General features: G+C 40.2%; 1 long non-coding RNA gene across 3 annotated transcripts in view; it reads left to right on the top strand.

The window, feature by feature from the left end:
• LOC146430413 (uncharacterized) overlaps window positions 1-12,546 on the top strand; it is a 47,198-nt gene extending 34,652 nt beyond the window's left edge. For 2 of the 3 annotated variants that reach the window (XR_014855360.1, XR_014855358.1), the window contains 2 exons: window positions 3,953-4,020; window positions 4,427-4,727. This is a non-coding gene — a long non-coding RNA (uncharacterized LOC146430413). Of the gene's footprint in view, window positions 1-3,952; window positions 4,021-4,426; window positions 4,728-6,649; window positions 6,839-6,959 lie in introns of those variants that run through there. The other variant, XR_014855359.1, reaches the window with a different exon arrangement.
• Window positions 12,547-14,170: the final 1,624 nt, after the last annotated feature.

The following is a 14,170-nucleotide window of genomic DNA, read 5'->3' as shown; positions in this document are numbered from 1 at the left end:
GTCCTTTGTATGTTGTTGTTTCTCTCCTTTCAAGAAATAACCATTTCAGCGGAATGTTATTAATTCTGAGCCATGCATCATAAACAAATCCTGGACTGACTTTGTCCCTGTGCAGTCAGCAGGGAGTGGTACAGTCAAACCAGCAGCACAGCATCCTCCTCTCTGATTGCAGCCTGCAGAACCAGGAGAAAATACTGAGGTCCCAGCCAAATCTAGTTGTGTTTTCTTTCCCTTTTCTCTTTTGGCTAATAAATATGCAAATTAAATACATTCAGTAATAGATGTATGTATATTTCCACAGCCTTCTCTTGGAGGGTTATCCCACTGAACTCAACAGGAATTCCATATACATTATCATTACAGAACAAAGCCAGCTATTAAGTGATATTTAGTAGCTGATTTTATTCTATCAATTATGTATGACAGTGATGGGTATTTTATAAAAGATGTCTTGCTTCTGAACTTTTATACTGCTAAAAGTAAGTAGTAATTTAGGTTTTCAATATTTTTTTAGTCAATATAATAATGTTGACATAACGTGTATTTAAATTATTCATGAGTGGTTGGTAAGAGCAGGGAACAGTTTATGCTCTGGCTTGCAGGGTAAAGCTCTTCAAAGCTGTTCTGTTTTCTGTCTGTGCTCCCAGTCAAGACAAACCATGTCTATGTGTAACAGAGGTGTAAAAGCAGCATTATATAGAATTAGCCTGATAAATTGAAGGACAGAACCAGTGCGGTGTATGTGGTGAAAGGCTTTTTCACCTCTTTACATGTGGGGATCAACCGATAAACTGGGGTAAAAGAGAATTTGTCAACAAGTTTCCCAGATGCAGGCTGGCAGCAGAGTACAAATACATAAAGCTCTGGATTTTTCCCAGGTTTTCCAGTTCTGCAGCTTCCGGTTGCAAACTTCCTTCTGCCTCTGACCACTTGCTAGACCTAACAGAGTATTTATCCTTTGGCTCTGCAATGCAGTTCAGCACAAAACTGATCTTAAATCTTTTCACTTCCTTCCAAGTCAAACCGGACCAGAAAGGCACGTTTGCCATTTAGTACTGCTAATTACCTTTTAATTGATATTTATATAGTCATTATTAGGCTGACAGCATGCTCTGCTGCACTCCAAATTACCAGTCAGGAAGGAGTTCATTTGGGAGAGTTCTGGGGCTATTCAGGAGCTGTCAAAAAGGCAAGAAAGACCCTAAGAATGAAGAGGAAGCTAAGGAAGACAATTTCATGGAAAAATAGAAATATTTTCAAGTGCTTTATCAGTTCCTGTCCTTCCCATTCACCCAGGCTGGTTTCAGTAGTAGAGTTTGATTGAAAAAAAAATGGCGAGATATGGTAGAGATATGGAATGACTTCCACACAAGAGCCAATTAAGGAGAATGAGGCTTTTCAGGGCAGAAAAGAAATGGCTGGAGACAAGGTTGTGACAGATCTCTGTAGCATCATGGAGTGCACGGAAAAAAAGTGATTAGAGAGTGGTTATTCACAAGTTCCCTTGACACCAGATTTATTGCACACCAAATTAAATTATCTGGCAGAAAATTTAAAGCAAGGGGAAGTGTTTTCAAGCATGATTAAACTTAGGAACTCATTGCTACAATATATTGCTGCAAATACATTCAAGTGCAAACACAATTTAACAGAATAGAGGGAAAAAACAACTAATGGATTACAAGTACAGCTGCCTTGTAGTCTCATACCCCAAATTCACAAATCTTCATGTAGCTCATACAGAGGTAATTTTGAGAGCACACACAACCCTAACCCACATGTGCACATATTTATATTTCAAAGCGGGCGAAGAGATTCTGTAGCAGGCAGATAATCAGTAGATACAGCTGAGTGTGACTCTGACAGAAAGATTTCTTCTAAGAATTCATAACTCAATATAAAGCCTTTTGTCCAGTGGTAGTTTTGCTTATACAAATTGGATTTTTCAGTGCTTGGTGGCTGACTGAGGACCTGCATTAGTGCAAAGGTTTAAATGTTACATCATGTTGACAGAGGTAAAGGTTGAAGCTGCAGTCGTGGCAGCTGTGGTAGAACAGCAGGTCACTGCTGAGGAAGTATCATTTATCACTCAGTCCCCACCTCATCAGTCAAAGGTTTTACAAAACAGATTAGAGTTCTAAGCTTGCTTTCTTCACCACATTTAAAGAAAAAATTAAAATCTCATTTTCCACAGACAGGGAGTATACGATCTAAATGTACAAAATGCAAGCTAATTTTTCATGGTTCCTGTGTTATGAACAATGTGTGTGTGCAGACCAATTCAGATGACACACATTTTCTTCACAATGAGAGGGAAAATGTGGGACTTGTATGAAAGATTAAACTCTAACTGGATTTTTTTTCCCCAAAGCTTTCCAGACAGCAGTTTAGCTTTGACTTCTCTGTAAAACATATGTATTTTTAAAAGATTATATAAGTATTTGTACAAAGGATGTTCCTTATGAAACGTATTCCTGCATTTGGGGCTTTTCCTTGAGACTGATCAATGCCTCTTCAAGTGATTTATCATAATTAGATCCCTGCAGAACATGTAAATATAGTAGCCATATCACAGATGATTACCTAAGGTGTAGAAATCTAAGTCAGGTAAAATTACTAAATCCTTCTTTGCTTTCTTCCCTTTTCTAGTTAATGTCTGACCAGCTCACAGCTATGGGGTTAATATTTCAAAACCACTATTATTGATACAGACAAGCTTGATTTTTTGTTTTCTGTTTCTCCAGGTGGAGATGAATGAAAGGATTGGGTTCCTCCAAGCAGGTTTCTGACTTTTAACACATAGAAATACTTTGGACTGCTGTTTTACACAGCCACCATTCAGCAGCCATTTCCTGTTCTGTATGCACTGCTTCACAAAAATATAGAGAAAGGACCTTTTGAATTTGGGGATTATAACTTCAAGGTGTTGCGTGCTTAGTAAAATGTCACTTGTTGCCATGTGGGACAAATGAGCACCTCAGAGGATGATTTAGGATTTGACAGCTAACAATGGGATTTCTGCTAAGGAGTCTGATAGGTGTTTTAATGCTTGAGTGATTGGAGGGAATAATGCAGAGAAAATGGGTGTGTCTGTCTCTCCAGGAGTTTGGCACCAAAGCAAGAATGAAACAGCAGTGGGAAGGACACCAGAGATGCTAATTTGAAGGAAAACAGTGAGATAAATTGACTTTCCAGGTGTTCAAGGGAGCGGAGAATAAAAGCATTCAACTTACAGTGGGAGGCAGAAAGTGCAAAGGGTGTTTTTAGAGAGAGATCTGTTCAAAGAGGGAGAGTCTGGAAACTGCAGCCAGTGAAAGGCTACTTGAGGACATCTGGAGTGGTGGTGGATGCTGATAAGGAGACACAGAGATGTAACTAGATACCTGTTGATGCTAAGTGTATTAAATTCCATATGACATTTAAAAGAAGAATGGCAAAGTGATACTGTAGGCATAGAGATTCACAAGACTTGACAGTTATGCCACTAGCACAGCAAGGCTCTGAAAATAGACTTTCAGCATAGTTTGTTCAAACTTACCTGATTTTCAAATACACTATTTTTATACGCACCTAGTGTAAAAAATATTTAGTATCTTCTACTTGATAGCTTATCTTTTCAACAGTGATTAATGAATTGGGTTCATCTGTGTTTGGGTACCTATCTTGAAACCTCTTTAAAAATCTGCTTTCCTTTGAAGAAACTTTACTTTTCAGAAATACTAAGTAGCAGGTTTCTTTAGGATGTCTCATTCAGGCCAGCATACTTGGCATCTTCTCTGGAAGGGAGAGAGCAATGCACTGCTGAACTGGCAGGTTTTTACAGAATTTTTTTTATCCCTACAGTAAAACATGAAGAGGTGTCGAAAGGTGTCCATAAACAAAAAGGAGGTTAAGAAGGTTGAACATTACTTTAAACCTGGTTGTGTCTTACAGTTTGCTGGCAGAACTGCAGAGTGAACTTGTCATTCATTAGAGACCATAAGAGGATAATACCGAGGAAGCAGAGGCCCAGAAGGCAGGGTAAGGGCACCAAACTGGTTCTGGAGCACATTATGTGCTGTACAAACTCAGCTCTCTCCATGCAAAGCACTTGGCATGCAAATGTCAGGGAGCATTTTCTGACACGAGAGCAGCACAGGCCACAGAAACCTTGCAGCACTTTTAGTACATCCCAATGCAATGTGAGGGCCAGGATGAGACTGGAATGAAAGGTGATAAAAATCCAAACTCAACATCATTTACCTTTTTTTTTAATACACCAAATTATTTCATTAATTTGAGTTAAAAGAAAAACACCTGTATATTATATTAAATTTGGATTTTTACTGAGAATAAGGAGATCTCACTGTATGTTCTGAGCAACACCAATGTTTGCCACAAAATGGTTACCACAGGATGTAAATTCCAGTTTTCTGTCTTGCTTTAGCTGCCCTGAAAGCTCTTCCAGTAAAAGCAAATCCATCTTATGTGCCAGTATGAGGCAGAAGATCACAGCAGTACATGAAGAAGCAGCTTGATCTTTACATGACACCCAGTGAGCCTTGAGAGGTAGGAAGACACTATTTTCTGTAACTCTTAAAAACCCCCACCTTACTCCTGACCAGATCTAGGATTTGTCTTCAGGCCTTTTAAAGATGAATTTATGTGGTTTGACATTAAAAAAATATAGGAATGATGATGGGCACTTTTATGACTGTGTACAAAAAATACATTACAGGTTAAATATTTCCTGCAGTGTTTTGGGGTTATTTCTGAGTGACTCTTCTGGGCATATGCATTGGATATATTTACTCTGGACATTGTAGTCCTTTTCACACAAAATTGAATAATAAATTCAGCCCACAAACAGTCTGCAGTTTGATTCTGAAGTGTTTCTTACCTACAGCATAAAATTGATATAAAATGTAAACACTTTGACTATCTTTGTAAAATAGGAATGTATACAGAACACTGCAAAAGCTGGTATTAAGGCCCACAGGCTGAACATAAAATGTTCTCCACATTCATTGTTTTCTGCCTTCCTTAGTGTCTTCCCAGTTAACTGCAGAAGTATGATCATGTTTAAAACAAGCTTTAACTTTTAAATTGTTTTTGTTTGGTTGGTTGGTTTGGTTTTTTTTGCAGCAGGCAGGAAGGGCTGTATTGTCAGAAATACCAGGCTCTGAAACAAATGAAGTATTTTGGAAGAGACACTGAAAGATTAAGACAGCTGAGCAGGAGAACTGAAAGAGAACTGATAAAGATGGACAAAACTGATAAGGAGGCACAGCACCCCTGGGTTGCTTTGACTTTGCCAGCACAGACAGACGTGCTCAGCTCTGTGTGCCAGCCTTGCCCTGCCAAGGGCTGCCTGTGAGGACTGAAAGCTCTGTTTCTGCTCTGACAAGGCTGGTCACCCCTCTCGTGGAGACACAAAGCCATGGCAGAGGCGTTGCTTTCCCCAGGCACTTGTCTCGTTTACAATGGGGCTGGTTTTTCCACACTCTGCATGCCAAGGAAGCTGAATCACAGAGGAACACTTGACTGGCTGTGTGCTGCTTGTCTTGGCTCGCTCATGAAGTGAGAAAAACAAACAAATATGAGCAGTGTGGTGTAAGAATGCACTGAACAGAGCTTCCCTTCTCAAAATAGTGCATGGAGGGGTTATAAAAGGGCTCTGTGTCACACTATTCCAGTTACCTGGATAATCCAGCCAGGAATAATAAGGATTTGGCTGTACATCCACACCAGCAGGATACTGTTTAGTGTAGAGCTGGCCCTGCTGAAGGTGAGAGCCATGAATTTCCTTTTCTACTGGCTTAATGAGGAAATTTCTCACCCCTTTCCTGCTGTCCCAGTAACATCCCTCCTAAACTGGTGGGAGGCAGCCCTTCCTGATGATGTACTGCCAAATCCTCAGTCTTTGCAATGGAAGCCACAGCACAGCCCAGCCATGCACAGACTAAAAGGTTTGGAACATCAGTCTTCAGGACTGTCAAAGCAGTGCTGCAGAATTTAGACAGAACATTTAAAAACGGCAGTCTTCTCACAAGAGTTTTATTTTTATTGTAATGTGTAATTCTCCTCCTGTATCTCTGTATTCAGAGTGAAATGGCAAAGGCTGCTTGTTGCAGAGCATTTACATCAGTGAGATTTATGTCAGCACATGGAGAGAGGAGAATGATGATAGCATAGGGAAAAGGAATAGTAAAGACAATCAGAGAGTGTGTCAGAACAGGCACTGATTGCACTGGAAAATCCGTAGAGGCCAAACAAAATAAATAGAGAAAAGATGAAGAGGACAAATCTGTAGTAAAATGGAAGCATTTGTTGGGATTTTATTATTTCCTTTCATACCCAAGTTTGTCATCCAGAATTTGATGAACAATGAAGAAGCCCTGATTTCAATGCCCAGCTAAGGGAATTGGTGCAGAACTCCAATAAAGTAAAGCTCTTTCACATTATTCTCTTTAAAGGTCCCTTCCAACCCAAAACATCCTATGATTCATTCAGAATTACACTGAGTGGTGCATTCCCCAAAGAGCCATTTTTAATGTGGAAGTTATGGAGGCTGTGAAGTGGCAAAAATGCCAGGCAAACTCAGAGTTATTAATCAGACATGCATTTGTTCCCAAAAGCTTCTCTTTTATTGCTGTTCTTTCTGCTAAAGGTTTCTTGCATTGCTTGCCAGACTCCCAGAGTCTGTGAAGGGTGACCATTATGTACAGAAAAACTGGGAAAATATGGAAGGACCCTGATTTGAAAATTCACCCAGATACCTTTCTGAAGGTTCTGGTTGTGTTGCTTTACAGGTGTGTTGCTTTACAGGTGTGTCCTCCAGAACTGCTGCAGTTTGGAGGTGAGAGGAGCCCAGTCCTTGTGTGATGAGGGTGGGGAAAGCAGCCACCTGTGGGAGAAATCCCTGCACTGCAAAATTACCAGATTTAGGATCTCATTAAATGAAGATTCATTTTTTACAGGGCACTTCAAACTCTTCAAGGGAAAGATGCTATGACAACCATTGGCTTATAATCAGTATCATGTGATTATCATGTCACTGCTGATTTATTTACTGCCTCAGTGTAAGTGACATCTGTCATAAACTGTTAGGACACTCGAGGAGAAACATTAAATTGGGCTCAGAAAAAGGGGGTTGTTCCCAGTAGTTGCATCCAGGAGCTGATCAGATTTTGTAATTTTTCACTGATCCAGGAATTCTGCAGATTGCTTTGCTTCGCTTTGCTTCAGCAACACTGAAAAGAAAACAACAGCTCCTTCTCAAGCTGAGCTCAACTCTTGTAGTTCTGGAAGATATTAGCAGGTGAGGAAGGACATAAGGAAAGGAAGAGAGAACGTTTACAGCGTTTACCTCTGTGCAGTGCAACCAGGTAACTCTGACCAAAATGGCAACGATGCCACCTCGTGTTTTGTCTTCTCATCACAGTTGCTCCCCTGGCTGCAGGACCAAGAGAAATCTCTCAGAGGCAGCAGCTTATTCTGCTTTTTACTGAGTGTTATCAAGCCTTCAAAAGCAAGGGTTTAGAACCCAGCATGTCCAGATCAGACTAGCTGTATTGGCTAGATGTTTTTATAATATTCCTCTAAAAAAAACCTACAGTATGTCAAGCATCTTTCTCAGTACAGATATACCGATTTCTATATCTAAACAGCATTGTCTCTATCTGTTCTTCATTTTAGCTCTCCTTGATAAAAAATAGCCCAAACACGGGGAAGTTGTAAGATTTAAGACAATTTTTTGCATCAATTCTTTTTATTGTAATTCAGTTATTTTATTTTTTAATCAAATTTATTCTGTAGTTATTAAATGTTTATGGATTAATTATTGCCTTATTAACACCACTACTGAAAAGCTAAGCATCATTAGATGCATTTCCCATGTTTCCAGCTGAAGGTACATTTCCCCCTGATTACTTCAGCATATGTTTGCCATCACTTTGGAGGGAAGGCAGTAGAATGACACCCCTGAACTAACAGACATTGATAAATACGTGATATTTGTGAACCTGTCTGGGCTCAGATGGGTATTTCCTGGTGGGTCACAATTGCTGGATGATGGAATTGGTGACCCAGTGACTTTCCTAGCTGATGATTTTAATGAGCTGCCTCCCTGCCTATCAATGCTTCCAGAGGGCCCACTGGGGAGAAATGCTGTTGATCCTTCAGCCACAAAAAGGGGAAACAATGCTAGCTTAGGGGCCAGGTGAGTACAGTGACCACTGATGTGTAACCTGTTACTGATTAATGACCTTAGTTTGCTCCCCCTCATTATCAAGAGATAATTGTTTCTCAGGGAAAAGAGCCAAGAACACAGATTTCTTCGACTTGGAGACATTAAAGGAAAGTAAGTTCTTAAAGTTCTGTCATGCTCCCACTTTTCTCATTCTGTATGTGGCAGTGATAAATCAGAATCTCTTTTGCATAACAAAGTCATATTTTCCCTGTCCATGCTTTTCTTTTCCTCCATATCAAAATCCAGTCAAAAACTTCCCTCCAAAAACTTTGTAGGCTTGATCTAGTGCTCAGAGAAATCAATGGCAGTGCTTCTGAGCATGATCAGCTCTCTGTCTGATCTCTGAGACCTCAATTCCATAATTTTCTTCAATTTCTTTTAACTTCCTTGGAGCCCTCCAAAGGTTTTGAGAGCACCCAGTTCTGCTGTTCTTCTGGGATCATTTCACTGGGTCAAGTTTCTTTGTCAGGGCTGTTGTGTTACCCTGTGGCCAACAGAAAAAAAAATCTTAATTTAGCAGCTTTGGACCTCCTGGTTCAACTGTGATTACAGAGGGTGGAACCTTCATCTTGGTCCTTCCTCACTGTATGGAACTGCGGGGAGAGTTTGTGTAATTTCATTACATGTAAAAAGTGGAAATGCAGGGGCTTGTCCTCAGCTGGAGGACACGAGCCATGCTGCCAAAATCCAAACTTTCTCCCAGCTAAGGAGGCAACCTAATGTGTGTGCCTGCATGTAAGATGAGATGATTGTGCCAAATGTAATTAGCTAATGTCTGAGCAGCTCTTTGAGCTCTCAGAGCAGGATGTCAGTGTGAATGTTAGGAGTCTCTAATGGTTTTGTATCTTATGTATGCTTTCGTTTGATGATGGCTCTTGTCTCTCCTGTTGCCACCAGGTAATAAGGGGTTTCTCCTCTAAAAAGAAAGCACATTGTCTGTTTTTATTCTCCAGCATCAGCAGAATGAAAAAAATTCTACTTTGAGGTGGCAAAGAGCTCCTCTGGAGCAAAATAGCAGCTTTCCTTTTCCTGCTTCCTCACAAACTTGGTTTCCTCAGGCAAGATCCTCTGCTCTACTCAAGTCTTTATCTTCCAGTTTAAAGGACTGAATCAGAACACTAAGAGGCCCATACCCAGATAAAAGAGGATTTGGCCTCTTTAAACTTCTGAGGGTTTTTCCCTGCAGGTATCTTGGATTCTCCCAAAGACTTCCATGAACAATCTCACAGTCTTAGACTCTCAATTTCAGCAGACCCTTACAAGGGAGGCTCAAAAGTGACCCATTTAACACCTGGAGAAGCACCAAGCAACTTGCTGAAAGTCTCCGGAGCATGTGGTGGAGCTGCTCAGATGAGTGTTCTGTCCACTTATCCTTCCCTTCTGCCATGCAGTGGTTCTGAAATTTTCACCTTTATTTTCTTCTCCTTGGAAAAATTTCACCATGGTGGAAAAGAAGCCAACCATCCTATTATATCAGCAACAATAGTCCCCCTGCATTTTATATTGGACATAAAAAGCAGCATCTTCTAAATAGGGATTATAAAATAAACATCTCTGTCTTTCTTGGAGGTAGGCTGTTCTATTGGAAAGAAATGTCATTGTAGGGTTATTCAGAAACTGGAGTGCATCTCCCTAATTGGAATTTCAGATTTATACATCACCACTCTGTTCTGCTGCCTTGTAAATTAATGGTACCACACCAGCACGTTAAAGAGATGAAATTATATCTAGGCTGGCACACTAATAACAACAATTCTTTCTGCTAAGTTTCAATAAATAACACTGCTGTAGCATTGCAGAAGAGAAAAACTCAGGCTGACAAACCCCAGGATATTTGGGATCAGCTCCAGCTCATTAAGGTCAGTGGAAAGATCCTTATTGACCCTGATGAGTGTTGCTGACTGTAAAATCAGAATAGATTATTATTACAAGTGCCATGGCTGATCTTGTAACCAGCAGTTTGATCTGGTAGCTAAGTCTGTGAAACCACAAACCTACACACAGAATACATTTCCCAGGCAATGTAGGAAAACTGACCCACCACAACAAGGAAGTGATCAAAGACAGACAAAGACGTGACCAAATGCAGGTGGGGAGAATTCTCAGGTGCCCCAATCCTAATTTCCTTGATTTTAAATACTGAACAGCTGATCACGAGGAGCTGGGAGGATGTACCAGGGCTTCAAACACCCTGAAAATTGCTCTGTTTCTTGTATTCTTCTTAATCATCTGTCACTGAACATCAAAAGGGCGATGTAGGTGCATTTTGATCTACCTGATGTAGTAGAAGTCAGATCCTTGATTATTCTGCAGTCAAGAAGGGAAATCAGGGGTGTATTCCACGGGAAGGGAAGGACTCACTTTTGCACAAAGCACAGCAACATTGAAACTCTTTCCCTTCACAATGTGCCTCCCAGAGGAGCTGGAATGCTCCAGCTACACAAACCTGCAGGCTTTGGCCGATGGCTGCATCAGCCCCACACAATAGCATTATTTTTAGTGGTGTCAGTCCTGATTAACAATGTCAGTTTTCAAGATCTGATTTTCCATTGTTGATCCAGACTTCTTCAGTGGACTTCACAGGGGCAAGATTAGACCCTGAGGTAGGGAAAAGCTGAAAAGAAATCCTTTTCTCTTTGTTGATATCTGTCTTTTTTTTTCCCTGGCAAATGGTTGTTTCTTTCCCATATGATTTACAGGGCTTTTTATTAGGGTGGCTGTATTTTAGTACATTACATTGTAAATTACACCCAACTATTATATGACAGATTTGGTCATTGTGCTATAAATTGTAGCGGATTTTTAAAAGAACCCATCGTGGCTGACAACTCCAGTATCTAATTTATTTCTAGGGCCAGGTTACTGTAAGAGTCATCAAAATGTTGTCTTGCACAGAGAGTTCATTGGAAAATTTCTCAGAATATTCTAGCAAATTCTTGCCTTTCAAGGGCTGCTGTTGCTTACTGATGTCTCTTCAAACTATGCGTACAAGGTAGGGCAGGTTGCAGTAAAGAAAATACATATATTCTATAATGAAAACTTTGCATTAGAAGTGTGAAGGGAAGATTACAATGTCCAGCTGTGCCCATTTGTTGTAGGAAAAGAGGAAGAACTGTGACACACACAATCTGAGTGGCTGAGAGAAAAATGACAGAAAAACCAGCTTTTGCTGCTGTAAAAAAAAAAGACTTGATTATTTCAGGCTTATAAAAAGAACCCAGGGCATGAGCAAGGGCTGAAAGTTGTTCAACTCTTTTAAAAGCCCTCTACAATTTCCATGAGAGAGTTACCAAATTTTCTCACACATAAAATGTAAAAGGAAAATACTGAAATTATTAAACAAAACAACCATTTAGCATGGGAGCTGTGTGGGGATGAACAGTGGGAAATCAGACTCCTCAGTCATGGACAAGGAGCTGTTAATCTTCCTCTACAACTGCAGCTTCCCTAGCTAAAGGGGGCCAAAAAGCACCTGACCCTCACAAAAATCCACAAGTTTCTACACCTTCTGAGGGGTCTCCCAGGAGCTTTTGCCCTGTGACAACAGTGTACCAGGATTTTTGACAGCCATGGAGCATAGCATGGCAATTCTGCCCCAAAACAGAACATTTTGGGATATATTTATCAGTCTGATGTGCTGGTGTCGGTACTGCAGCTTATCTTGTTATCACAGGACAAAAGTGAACACTGAATGTATGCAGTTCAACTTTTTTTTTTTTAATTGTGATAAATGTAATGTATAAATTAGGAAAAAGAACAAGGTCCTGTTAGGTTTACAAGCAGGTTATTTCCTGGTGGGTTCCTGTCCAACAAGCAGTGTCTCACTTGCTTTGTCCTCATTAAATGATCTCTGTTATAATAATTACCTGAATCCCAGGCCATGTTCACCAGTGCACCCAAGGCCACTGCAATTACACTGAAATAAAGCTGGAATGGGGTTGAGCAGTCAGATGCAAATTTGATGACTGCTCTAATTACTGTATTTGGGAACCCTTAATGAAAGAAGAGTACATGTGTATATGTGTGAGACAAGGAAAGATGGTTCCTTTGGGATGCTACACAATGGGAAAGTGCTAGGTGGATTAAATATTTATAGAACAATTAGTATTCAGCTCATCCCACAAGTTCAGAGCTGAGTCCAGACCCAGACTTTCCCTAATGGGTGTATTTAACCTTTTGTCCAAGACTTATCCTGCTTGTAACATAACTGGCCTGGTCCAGCCACAGAACCATGTGCACAGCCCTGCCTGTGTTTGCCTGTTGCTTGTGCTGTGTGAAGCTGGAGCCAACACAGAGAATTTCATTAAAGGATTCCAGGCTGACTGTGGAGTGGGAACTCATTAAATTCATTGTCTGTGTTAAGCACATTTATTAATGGAATATGAAATAATGTTAAATAATCCCACAATATTTCCATAAACGCTTGAATTTATTAAAAACATTCAGAAGAGGAATCTTCTATTATTTGCTGCTACAAATTAGTTTGTAATTTCTTTGATAATACAAATGCTACTCAAGCTGGCAAAATTGTTCAAATTCTAGAACTGACAGGTTTGTTATAAGCATTTTCATGAACTTGAAGAAAATAAATGGTCAGTAATATTTCCAAAAGGCTGAATCCACAGCACTGCATTGCACAGCCATGTCTGAAATGAATTCTCACAGCAGGAAATCTGAAAAATTAAGTGTCCACTTTAAAAGAAACATATAAATGAGAAGGTATCTCCCATTAATCTGCCTTGTAGTAACTCTCCACATGGATTCTGAAGGAAATTTGACTGAGCTGAGCTCTGGTGCTCTGTTTTCAGAGCATTAAATGAGGGAAGATAAAATCCTGCCCTTTCAGTGATACACCAGACTGTCTTGCCAGTCACAAGGATAAAAACTTCCAAGAACATGAACTGGTTTGCAGGGAAATGGAGCACTGAGATGAAAGCAGGGCTCCTCCCAGCACAGCACAGGTCACCCATGGCACTGAGCAGATGCCCAGCACAGTCTGAGCTGCTGGAACAAATCCTCTAATATTGATGTCTGACTAAATCAGACAGGTTAGAAGCCAGGAGACAAAATGGAAAGGGATAGATCATGGAAAACACCCAAAGACGTCTTCACATGTGTTTGAGCTCCTGTAGGCTTGCACAGTCAACTTATTTCTTGACTTCAAATTGTGATAGCACTTCAGGAGGTTACCAGTGAATGAGAAAGCAATCTCAGACCATGAGGGAAACTTTCAGTTTTATCTAAACATTTCCCTGGTCACATTTATTTACCATGAATAATTTACCAAAGTTTAACAGCTCATCACAAATCTTTGGTGTTTCCAAAGCCACAGCCCTCAGCTATGGCCCGCAATGAAAAATGGGAAACTGCAGCTGCAAGGGTAAAATTGCAAAGTCTGGTTTAAACTAAGAAAGGTATTTCTCTCACAATATCTGTGACAGCATCAGTGTACAGAGTAAAGCCCCACAGCCATTGCTTACTCAGTAACCCTCACAGAAATACAACAGCAAAACCAGTCCTGATCCATAACTTTTAAGGAAAGGAATGTGCATCCTTCCGTTACACTTCCTACTATTTAATACACCACATATAAAACTCTGTCCACTTCAAATGCAGGAAAATTGACCTGTTTCCTTTGCATAGTGTTGACAAATAATTTGATTCATATATTCATTTTGAATTACTAAATAAGAGACAGAATAAGCAGCCTCCCAAATCTCTCTCCCTTTTCATTTCTTCTCATGCTTAAATTCAGTGCTCTCAACATGTCTGTACAAAATGCTTCTATCTATAAGCTCCACTATACAAACAATATAATCACCTGAAGAGCAGCTAAAAGATACCAAAGCATCGAAAACCAAAAGCATAATGCCTATTTCCAAAGCCTGCCCGTAAACTTTAAAAACCCCAAATTGTGGAGGTGTTTGGGTTTAGTACCTC

This window comes from Lichenostomus cassidix, chromosome 15, assembly GCF_008360975.1.
Source record: "Lichenostomus cassidix isolate B80296 chromosome 15, HeHo_3.0, whole genome shotgun sequence".
Classification (NCBI taxonomy): domain Eukaryota; kingdom Metazoa; phylum Chordata; class Aves; order Passeriformes; family Meliphagidae; genus Lichenostomus; species Lichenostomus cassidix.
Note: the sequence above shows the minus strand (reverse complement) of the source record. Positions and strands in the feature narration are given on the sequence as shown.